General features: G+C 40.6%; 1 long non-coding RNA gene across 1 annotated transcript; it reads left to right on the top strand.

The window, feature by feature from the left end:
• The first annotated feature begins 961 nt into the window (after positions 1 to 961).
• Positions 962 to 7,737, top strand: LOC147119149 (uncharacterized). The gene is made up of 2 exons (XR_015077995.1): positions 962 to 1,865; positions 5,390 to 7,737. It is a non-coding gene; the product is annotated as an uncharacterized LOC147119149 (long non-coding RNA).
• Positions 7,738 to 8,930: the final 1,193 nt, after the last annotated feature.

Below are 8,930 nucleotides of genomic sequence, written 5' to 3' on the forward strand. Positions count from 1 at the left end.
TCTGTCTTGCTGCCCCGTGTGGTTTCACTTCCATAGTTTGTGGTTGGTGTTTCTGAGCTAATTTCATCTAACGTTCGAAACTTTGTGGTCAACATGTCTGATCTCTGCCGGTCGCTGTCTCAACCGTTTCTAGTGTGTAAGCTGCATTGTTAACCCCTTAATTCCTGAAGGGCGCCGATGCCCCACTTCAGTCCCCCCTTTTGGTCCTTGGCTAACTTACCCAAGATGACCAATTACTACTACTACGGCCTTAGGCATCCCGCCCCACTTGCCGTGGCCAGCTGCTAGGTTGGGGACACTTAGTGCATTTTAGAGCTAAATAATTCCTTCATCTTGCACATGTTTGAGCAGCTTACTCTGTTCCTTAACTATTGCCTTTGCCCTGGTTTTGTTTCATCGCTTCGAGCAAGCAGCACAAGTCATTGTAAGCCAACCTAATGCTAATATTAATTGTAGCGCTACCAGTACATGAGAGATGATGCGGATCCAAGGATGGATATCGACATTTAAGCCCCAGTTCCAGGCTGTTTCACACCACGGTAACTTACGGAGTTCGGTTTCGATCTCCTTGTCTAGTTCCTGTAACTCTTGTTTTAGGAGATGGTACTGAAAGGGTTAAAAGCAAATCCTCTCAGTGTTTAAAATGCAAAGCAAACAAATTACTTTAGACAAAGGAACGAGAAAGGGGTTATGTGCGAAATCACTAAGAGCTGAGGAGAAGCCAGGTGGCGATAAAATGTCTGCCCAGCTCAAGGACTTTATACAATGGAGCCTTACAAGAATAAGATAAGGCATAGCCACCAAGCTACACACAGCTAATGCTGAACTGTGAGAAAGATTTAAGAAAGTGTCAGCTAGACTTAGAAGTAGTAACATAAAGAAACAAAATGGCTTGCGTAGATTATTAAAGAAACCTCAGCCTAGCAACTGTAGAACCAGACATCACAACACAGGTGGCAGAGATAAGGAACAGAACAGAAAGAATGGGCTCAGTTACAAACGAGTTGTTGATACTGTAACCTATGACCTGCAACCCAGTATTGCAGACTAAGAAGGGTCACGAGGGCCTAACCGCCAGAATCATTGCAGGGGAGGATTAATTAGCTATTGTATTGAAGGGGTTAAATTGAACCTCTCAGAATTCGGACAGCCGAGGTGACCACTACTTAAGTGATGCCAGCAAAATTAAACTCAGAACAAAGGAGTGGGGTCATGTGAAAGTGAATAAGATAAGAAATATCACAATAAAAATTGACTTACGTAAAGAGGCGAAACTAAAACAAAGAACAATGTGAGAAGCTTCGAAAAACCAAGATAAGACGCAGTTGTGGGACCAGACAGAATATGTGCGTTTTGCGTAAGCAATAAGGAATATGCTGCTTTAGCTAAAAATTGTAGACACAGCAGAATATAGGGGTCATTGGAATTTGACCTGTAACCAAAGGCATAGTAAGATGTAACTAACCTTTATTAATACTGAACAGAATCCATATGTGGTCAGGTGATTATTGTAATACAATGTGATCAGGTGATTATTGTAATACAATGTGATTGGATGAAAATAGAATAAAAATCTGTACCAACCAAGAGAGAACGAGAAGGTGCTCACACAGACCGCGGGGGTCTAAGGCGCTTCTCCCGGAGCTCTGATAATAAACTGCATCTTTTTACTTTTACATGGTTTAGATGTGAATTTATTTTCACCCCAACAAATTGGCGCTGCGAGCAGGGTACTTCAGAGCTGGAAGGCCGCCTGTACCAGTGAACAGGGCGAGTAGTCAAATATTGACCGTCCAGAAATTGGATCACTCGGAAGGGTGGTGTGACAGCGACGCAGTACCAAAAGAATCTGGTATCCGTGACGGGTGAGAGATGCAGTTCAAATAGTGGATAAGTTTAAATAGCGGATAAGTTTAAATAGTGGATAAGTTTAAATAGTGGATAAGTTTAAATAGTGGATAAGTTCAGATAGTGGATAAGTCTAAATAAGTAGTTAAGTTGATTGAAATCTGATGTGTTATTTCGGAATGTAAATGTCTCGAGGACCCATACTGAGCCGGAATTAAGAGGGCAATTGGGCCCCACGTGAAGGCCAGAGTAGTTGGGAATCCGAGACAGACTAAAAGTCTCTGTTGTGTTGCGTGACGTGACGTATGGTAATAATGTATTAACGGCTGCAAGTGAAATCACCTCTGAGAGCGAGATTAATGTGGTAATGGCTACAAGTGAGAAAGAATCACCTCTGACAGCAAAATAGTTACAAGTCAGAACCGCCATCACTAGTGGTGGATGAACGGTAGACCTCTGAGAACGAGTTACTAGGGGGGACCGGAACGCGGTAAACTAGTATCAAAAAATAATACATTATGGCAGAAGGCGGAGGCCCAGATTGGGGACTGCCGGGATCATTGAGTTGGCTCTATGCTGACGATCAGAAAGGTTTGATAGATAAGATGAAAAAGGATGGATGGGATCCGTCTAAGGTACCAGTGTACCAACGAGAATGGTGGGAGACACAAAAGGGAAGTAAGACAAAGAAAGCGGGAGTTATATTGGTACACCAATTAGTAACGGTCATTCAAAAGACCGAGGAAATTAAAACGAAAATCTACAGGAGCAGGTGACAAAATTAGAGAAAAAAAATTGGCAAAACTAAAGGATAAACAAGGAAAAAGAAGATGGGGACACCGATGGAAAAAGAGGAAAAAAAAGAGAAACAAAGTTTTACTGACATGGAAGTTATTAACATTTGTGCTGAGACAAATAAAACACAAGATTTTCTGAGTGAAAGGAACCTTAAAAAAATGCTGGAATTTCAGTTTGTATGAAAGTTTTCCTGACTATGAATGTTTAAGAAGTTACAGTATTTCTTTTGTCTGATTAGATGTTCTTTAAAAGAAAGATTCTGTTATGTGTGGTTTAGCTCCACCCACTTCTCTGTGTTAAAAGCGTTTAAAAAACTTTTGTCTTGTCTTGGATTTTGGAAGTTTTAAGAATGTGCGAATAAGATTGTGCCCCAAGAATTGAAAAAAAACCTTTGAACTAATTTAAGTTAAGCTGGTGTGTAAAAACTGAGAAGAGCCACAAAAAGTTTGTTTAATAAAAGATTAAGTTTCAGTCTAAGATTTAACCTTGGAGTCACGGTTGCTATGGTGAAATCTTCTAAAGCAGTTTGATTTGATAAGAAAATATGACGTAATTTACTGTTTTCTGCAAGAATGTGCTATTTTGTTTTGTTTATCTGTCCATAGTTTTACAAAAGATAAGCTTCTGCCTTAAAGTTACAGTTGCCAATGTGCTTGGAAGAAAATTAATTTGAATGTTTACAAGATCTGGATTAAATTGGAGTTATGAGGTTAATTTACCTATTAAAACCAGACTTTCATTGTGGCCACGGTGAAATTTTGGTTGGTGTAAATTTGTGTAGACCGCATTGAATAAGATAACTCCGCTCCGCAAGAACATCCGATTGTTGCAGAGTTCCTTACAAAGACTTACTTAGCTTGTGAACTTTGCTCAATCCCGTCTTTCTTCACTGTCCATATTACCTCTGTGTTTGTGTTTAGTTAAAGTGTGAAAACACAACTGTCTTTCGATCAGGAAAGTTCTTTTTTTTTATTTACGTGAATTGATGCAGTTGCGTGCATTTGATAATGTTTTGCTCCACCTTCTTAAAAACCTGCAAAGGAGTTAACCCTTTCCACTGACTGCTGTTTAAGTTCACCAAGCAACAACTTTAGTATGAAATCTAAAGATATTGGACATTATTAAATTTAAGTTTCTTAATTTTAAGTTATTATTTCACCACAGTGACAGAGGGAAAATTAAGATTTGATAAATTAACCCCTTGGGCTCTAAGCAGAGTCACAATGGATTCCCTTCTTTCTTCTGTTATATGGAAGTTACCTTGTAAACTAATTGCAGCACTTCTGTCTCTAATGTTAAATACATTGTGTAAGCTACCTAGCCTGAGAATCACTTGTTTCTGAAATTGGAAATGGAAGATAAATTGATAGAGATGAAATTGACATTGATAAAACCTGTCAGTTCAACTGTACTGCTATTTGGATTTTGGGATAATTTTGAAATGACAAAATGGACTCAGGCACTATATATTTGGTTACTTTTGGGAAAATAAAAGATCCTCTAAAAATAATGATAATAAAATGTGTTAATAACTTGGATCAAGTGAGAACGTTTGATCTATGTTTTCTATCTTAAATATTGTACTGGACAGTAAAGTTTTTCCAGGACTCGTGAATGAGATATGAATGGTAATTAAAGGAAAGTGATTGAGAGTGTAAGATTGAAACAGGAGAATTACACTACTGAATGAGAACTTGCAAAATGCTCTCAGGCAGTTTAAAAGAGCAGAAACAAAACTGAAAAAAAATCAGTCTGAACTCGATGATCTGAAACAAGAAGAAAATAATTTGAACGACTGTTTACTAAATCTCCAGGTAGATTGCCAGACCAAGGAAGAACTGGTTTCAGACTTGGAGAATGAATTAATGAAGTCAAAGCAGAATGAAAATTCTCTTGCCTCCCTTCTAGCTGAGAAGGAAGATGCTTTACTTGAAAAAGTTGACAGGTTAAAGCACTTTTCGGAAAACATTGAGAAAAGTCAGGCAACAATAGAGACCGTGGAAAAAGAAAAGTTGAATCTTGAGAATAACTTTAAGCAACAGATTATGCTTTTAGAGAGCCTAATAGCTGAGAAAACCGCATTAGTGAAAGCACAACTACAGGAAAGAGCACTTCAGGAGAAAGAAATGGAAGAGATTAATGTAGAGCTAGTTACTGCTAAAAATCAGCTTGAAATCAAGCAGGCTGAAGTGGCCAGATTACAGGCAGAGGGCCAATAGCTCAGGTCAAAGCTTAAATAGCAGCAAGTAAGACCTTGAAGAAGTATTCAGCCATTAGACGACTACAATCTTTCGATAAGATACCTGAAAGCCCGAGAAAGGCTTGTATCGGATGGCATGTGTGCCATGATATTGAGATACCGGTGTGAGTGTGCAAATGTGATTTGTTACGTATGAGGTAATTACCATCCAGGAATGTATGGTGAATTTACACTGAAGAACGGGTCTCAGACATGCTCAGTTACTTGACAACAGCAAAACATGAAATGGTTAATGTGGCTCAGGAGAGCGAGACAACTTTTAAAGCATTGACACATACTCCATCGAGAAACTATCTAATTAATGAAACAATCAGAATAGAGTTAAATGTTTAGTAAGAATTATCCATAAGATGGATACGAGCAAAAAAGAGATCTGGAGAATCTTTTAAATCCATGATTTGTTGATTAGATGTTAAACTGTAATGTATTTGATATGATCGTAAGACTGAATTTAACTGTGACTGTAATAATTGTGTTTTGTAGGTAACAGAGCGTGGGAAAAACCAGTACGAATCCAGTATGAGGTGGTTTTAGTGGTGCCTCCTGTGTCACGACTACTGCAATTACCATGCTTTACGGGTCTAACAGGACCTGTCCCATCAACCAACACGTTTTTAAGTATGAGCTACACAATTATGTGGCACAATTTGGATACTCGGATATGACATTCCCCTGTTGTTTGTGGGTTTCAGTGAGCTCATGATGCGACTGAACTCCTCCCTAAAGCATTTTTATGTTTTGGAGCAAGACAACTCGAGAATAGATATTGAAATTGACAGCATAAGGGACAACTCACATTGATGGGATATTGGACTTAATACATCAGCACACCCTTAGGTTTGTATTATTTCACATGCTCTGGTAGTTATCCAACTTGTAATGATAGTGTATTTGATATATGTAACGTGTGTAGTAAGACTTTGATACATAAGCCAATTGGGTACTCATGCCCATGGCTGACAAGCACTAACAAATTAACTGAGCACACTGAAAGAGAAGATCCGAAGTAATGTAGAGGAGACCCCAGGCGGGGTAACATCAGGAAAGATAGAAGAAACAGAGGATGTCCCAGGCGGGGCAGAATTGGAACACCGGAACAGTGAATTGAATTTGAGTAAGGGGTCAGAGATTGTTCCTTCTCCTCAAAGGAATGGACTGTAAGGAAGGGAGAAATCTTCAAGACTCCCTACTAACTAACGCCCAAGTTGAGAGAGCAATAAGAGCTAGCTAGATTAGTCAAGAGCCGATTGTGAGAAGTCAATAAAGAAATAGCTATTAGATTCAAAGATGGGTTTTAATTCTTAGACCAGGGACCGACAACAGGCAAGCGGAAAAAGATAGCATAAATGCCAGCAAGGTCGAATATCAAGCATCAAAAGACAAATAGAAACGATAAGGACTTATAATTGTCATTATAGTCGTAGTATTATTTTGTGTTATAATGACGGTTCTGAAATTATGCTGTAGGGCAGCTGTGTCCCGAACAGTGCCGGTTGCTACAGTTGATATAATCAATATTGAGCCAGAAACCGAACAGTTAATGCGGGATAATGAACTGATAGAGGTAGGAACATACATGTAAAGTTCTTTAGTCATTTTCACAGACTACCACGCCTAGCACAACAAGATAGACAGAGGGGAAAGACGAACTTAGGTACTAAGTTTAAGCCATCAGTATAGGAGTAATCCCGGGGATGATAAAAGTGGAAGAGAAGTTGGTAGCCCTAGCCAAAGTTTAAATTTGGTGCGGGACCAACAGGAGGGATTGAAAGGGTTAAAAGCAAATCCTCTCAGTGTTTAAAATGCAAAGCAAACAAATTACTTTAGACAAAGGAAAGAGAAAGGGGTTATGTGCGAAATCACTAAGAGCTGAGGAGAAGCCAGGTGGCGATAAAATGTCTGCCCAGCTCAAGGACTTTATACAATGGAGCCTTACAAGAATAAGATAAGGCATAGCCACCAAGCTACACACAGCTAATGCTGAACTGTGAGAAAGATTTAATAAAATCAGCTAAACTTAAAGTAGTAACATAAAGAAACAAAATGGCTTGCGTAGATTATTAAAGAAGCCTCAGCCTAGCAACTGTAGAACCAGACGTCACAACACAGGTGGCAGAGATAAGGAACAGAACAGAAAGAATGGGCTCAGTTACAAACGAGTTGTTGATACTGTAACCTATGACCTGCAGCCCAGTATTGCAGACCAAGAAGGGTCACGAGGGCCTAACCGCCAGAATCATTGCAGGGGAGGATTAATTAGCTATTGTATTGAAGGGGTTAAATTGAACCTCTCAGAATTCGGACAGCCGAGGTGACCACTACTTAAGTGATGCCAGCAAAATTAAACTCAGAACAAAGGAGTGGGGTCATGTGAAAGTGAATAAGATAAGAAATATCACAATAAAAATTGACTTACGTAAAGAGGCGAAACTAAAACAAAGAACAATGTGAGAAGCTTCGAAAAACCAAGATAGGACGCAGTTGTGGGACCAGACAGAATATGTGCGTTTTGCGTAAGCGATAAGGAATATGCTGCTTTAGCTAAAAATTGTAGACACAGCAGAATATAGGGGTCATGGGAATTTGACCTGTAACCAAAGGCATAGTAAGATGTAACTAACCTTTACTAATACTGAAAAGAATCCATATGTGATCAGGTGATTATTGTAATACAATGTGATCAGGTGATTATTGTAATACAATGTGATTGGATGAAAATAGAATAAAAAGCTGTAGCAACCAAGAGAGAACGAGAAGGTGCTCACACAGACCACGGGGTCTAAGGCGCTTCTCCCAGAGCTCTGATAATAAACTGCATCTTTTTACTTTTACATGGTTTAGATGTGAATTTATTTTCACCCCAACAGTACCATTTCATGTTCTCGTGTAGAGGGCCCCTAAACTTCTATGGATCCTCTGGGAGATGCGGAATGGGTGCTGCGAGGTGTTCCTCGTATAGCCCCAGGTCCGCTCATATCCCGTCTGTTAGATTCCGGGTGACCATTTTTCGTGCGTGAATGTACGTCATCCGTGCATGTCCGATTGTCACGGGTAAGCTGGGGGTGAAGCAGAAGTTAGGGTTAGTGATATTACATGTCAGTCCTCCATAATCATACGTCCGTTGGTTTGTTGCCACGCTGTACTCGCCCTTTCCCCGGTAGGCAGAGTGGGTCGGTTCAGATTCCGCTGGGCTTATTTCCAGCACACATCCGACAGTCTGATTGAACCCGCACCCATCCTTACTACCTTGCCCCACCGGGTGTGGGCAGATCGTGAGGCTTCCTTCCCTGCAGCATCCAATCAATGAGACCCCTCTCATGGTTCCATTTCATTTGATCGCATATTGATCCATTGGGTAATACCGCAGGTAGTCCCTTCCCCTGATCAGTCCTATATTCTCTACCTCGTACTGCGGGTATGGTTTTGCGTCTCCAGTCATCACCGGGATCATAAGCACCATCCCTACCAGCGAGGTGTGAGAGTCAGTGCACCCACCCGTCACAGGGTAGACTCTTTTCATGCCCTTTAGTATACAGCCATCCAGTGATCCTGGGTGCTGTGCCAACTGCAGTAGGTGGGTATTATTGATCCAGTCGGGGACCCTGCCTGTCTGCATCTGGTCCAGGTTGTGTCGGACTTGTCCTATCATCCATCCCCCGTGTGCATGAAAGGTATTTCGCTTCACCCCATTGGTGGAATCGGACAATTAAGCGGTTAATGGTGGTAGCGTGCTTTCACGGATTGGATATCCAGGGCATTTATAAGGGACGTGCCGGTATTTATGCCAGTCAGTACGCCATTGACTAAACCTCGCTTATGACGGTGGAACCCTGTGTGTCGAGGCACCGCATATAACGCACGGCCACATGTTTCTACAGGCATGTAGTATCTGTGGCATCCCTGTTAGATATCTAAACTTAATCCACATACATCTCTGATATGTCTGTAGGTTCGCCCATACCCTATCACTACCACATTCAATACACAAGGTCCTATTGTACTTTAACTCAATGCCCAATATTGC

Source organism: Somniosus microcephalus, chromosome 4, assembly GCF_052327205.1.
Source record: "Somniosus microcephalus isolate GS21.2 chromosome 4, FLI_Smic_1.0, whole genome shotgun sequence".
NCBI classification, from domain to species: Eukaryota; Metazoa; Chordata; class Chondrichthyes; order Squaliformes; family Somniosidae; genus Somniosus; species Somniosus microcephalus.